A 3,326-nucleotide genomic window follows, 5' to 3' on the forward strand; every position below is an offset into this window, starting at 1 on the left:
GTATTTCCTGGGGAAGCAGCGCAGCCACATCTACCAGGTCCCGGGAGAGCCCCAGGGGGGCACCCGCCCAGAAGCAGGGCAAGTTGTCAAGGTTGAAAAGGCAGAGGAAAGGAAGTCCAGCCTAAAGAAAAGGATTATAGGGGGTTATTTGAGCCCAACTGAGGACAGTTTCCGGAAAGCAAAATCTCAACAGATGGAGAAAATCTTCCAAAGAATGGCAGTTTTGCATCTTATTTTACACGTTAGCATAAAAGGAGGAAACATAAAGAGGTTCACAAGAAATCCATTGGTGGTAGAGTAAGGAGGCAGAAGAAAGCACTGTCGGGAAATCTCTAGGATAAGACAAAAAAGTAAAACGGAGAGACATATATACGTCTTTTACATTGGTGGGTACAGCACAGCTAACATCTACAGCAATAGAGATGGTATGGGGGGGGCGGAGAGAAGATAATGTGGGTTGTGTTGTCTCATGCCCTGTGGGATCTGGAAAAGGAGATTACGCTGACATTTCAAAGTCTATTATTTAGATGCAAAAAGACAAATGACAAGTTCACCGAAGGTAAAGGTTGACCTTTGTGTGACTACCCACCATGACTCACTTTTAGTTAGGAATTTTTATGTTCAACGATCCTATGTGGTTACTTTCCATCTCTGAGTTTGTAAGGCCTGACAAACAGGCCTCCCCTGGGCTTGTCAGGTTTCTTATGTGGCCCCTTTGTTTTGTCCACAAAAAGTGAAGTCCTTTATACAAGAATGGATTGAACAGTTGGCAGGGAAGAGGACTTGTCCCCCAAACCAGAAAATGATACTAATACATTGTATTCATTCTAAAATGCCATTATTTGGAGGGCACCTTCGTTTCAGAGATGTTAATGTGAAAAAATATAGTGCCATTGAGACTCTTTGGCAGATAGGTGACACTCATTAAATGGTGACTAAATACTAGAGTCTAGTAACTAGACACTGACCCTAATACTGATACTGATGACAACCTTAGGAAGTGGAGAGATAGTCGCTCTTGCATTCTCATTTTAGAGATAAGACCACTGAACCAAGGAGAAGTTAAATCGCTTGCTTACGGTCACATCACTATGAGAAGCAGAAAGGCAGCCCTGACCTCCAGGCGCGGGCCTGGTACTATCAACCAGGGTTGATGTTGCCACGAACTGCCTGGTGCTCACAGCTCATTCCTATGGAACATAACAGCAGACAAGGTGGCTTCATAAGCATATTTAAACACAGCAAGAACATGAATATTGTCCAAGCCACAAAAATGACCGAACATCCCCAAATTCTATCTAATACAAGTGACTCCTGGTTCTTTACCAATTACAGCATTAGCCTCAGTCTAGTCTTGCTACATCTAGACAAGATTTATTAAGATATCTCTATATATAAAAGGCTAATATGCTAAGTGTCCCTCCCTCCATCCGACCGGTCACTATGATGCTCACTGACCACCAGGGGGTAGATGTTTAATGCAGGAGCTGCCGAACCACCATGGCAGTGGTGGTTCTCGGATGATGCATCCCAGAACCAGAGAGGAGGGAGCCCGATTCCTCGCAGGGCATGCGATTCCACCTTCAGCCATGGGTTATGTTGTTGCTGGGGCACTGTTGGCCCCGAATCTGGTTTACTGCACGCTTGCGTTTGCGTTCCACACCATGCACGACAGCAGCTGTGCAGAGTGCTCTCTTGCACTCCAGGACCCCAGCTGCTGGAGGGACCCCGCTCACTCCACAGATGCCTTTCGAGCCACAGTGCCACCCCAGGTGCAGCTGGCTGGGGAGGGACCGCAGGAGGTTGGCTCCAGGGTGTGTCTGGCCCATCTCATCCAGTTGGCCGCCTTCTAATTCAGTGGTCACCAACCTTTCAGACCTCAGGGACCATCAGTGATACACGGACCAACAGTTGGCGACCGCTGTAAATCTAATTAATTTTCTTTCAATGTGCATGGATCCATGCACTGGGTCACTAGTCTAATCATAAAATTAACCCCACTTCCTGACAGTATGCAGTCCAGAGGGAAGCCCCTCTTTCATAAACTCTTCCCAAATCATCTCCTAACACAAATATGAATCCTTTAAGTCCTTCCTTATCACTGACTCCCCTCTAATAGGCAATCAAACCAACTTGTTCAGCTACAGATGTGTTCCTGGTGGCTTTTGGCTGGAGAACATCAACTGCAAGTAAGTTAACGAGACATGATTGGGACCCAAGAAGTCATTGACTCCAGAGACCTCCCCTTCCTAGCCCTCCCCACACACTACATTATGTTGACTCCTAAACTGCAGAATTCTGTTAGAACTGCACTGCACAGCTGGGTACCCAGCACTTGAAATGTAGTCCAAACTGAGACGTGGTATGAGTACAAAATTTTAAAGACTTTGTGCAGAAGCAAAGGGATGCAAGATATTTCATTAATAATTTTTATATTGATTAAATGTTGAAATGATACATTTTAGATATATTGAACTAAATTATATATTATTAAAATTAATCTTACCTGTTTCTTCTTATGTTTTAATATGGCTAACAATTTTAAATTATATATGTGGCTCACACAGTATTTCTGCTGGACAGTGCTGTATTGGTACTTTCTTATGATGCAGCTAATATCCATTCATGGATATATTTATTCATCTACTCAAAAAAAGTGTATTGTATACCTACTATGTGCCATGCACTGACAAGATGAAAAAGATGTGTTTCTTGTAAGGCTTGTACAGTATAATGGCTAAACAGGCTAATGAACAACTTTTTTTTCAACAACGAATATTTATTTATTATTGAATGTGGGCTGTGAGCCTGGCTCCACTCTAAACACAGCTGTGCTTAAGTGAGACAAAAATCGCTCTATCCTTAGAACTTATATTCCAGTGACAGAACCAGATAATAAAATAAAAGTCACCTAGTATATTAACAGATGCCAAATGCTGTGGAGAAAATAAAACTGGCAGGGTGATAGGAACTCTAGGAGGTGCTGCAGTTTTACATAGGCTAGTGTGGTAGATCCGGAGATACACTCCCCAGGTGTGACTTCTTGGAAGGAGGGTGGTCAGCAGGTAGTCCCTAGCTTTCCTCCCTTTCGGAGTCTGCCTTAGCTGCAGGGAGCCACTATGGCTCAGTCAGGTCCTCCACAGGCAGCCTGAATTCGGTGACTAAATGAGACATGAATACAAAGGCTTGGCCATTTCAGCCAGACCCAGGACCCACTGATGGGCAACACTGGCTCCAGAACTCTCTCCTGGGTTGGATGAGGCTTTGCCAGGCCTGCACTGCAGCTGACTTTGTAGGCCTACTCCTGTTACACCTCCTTCCTTCAC

This window comes from Myotis davidii, unplaced genomic scaffold (assembly GCF_000327345.1).
Source record: "Myotis davidii unplaced genomic scaffold, ASM32734v1 scaffold575, whole genome shotgun sequence".
In the NCBI taxonomy this organism is placed as follows: Eukaryota; Metazoa; Chordata; class Mammalia; order Chiroptera; family Vespertilionidae; genus Myotis; species Myotis davidii.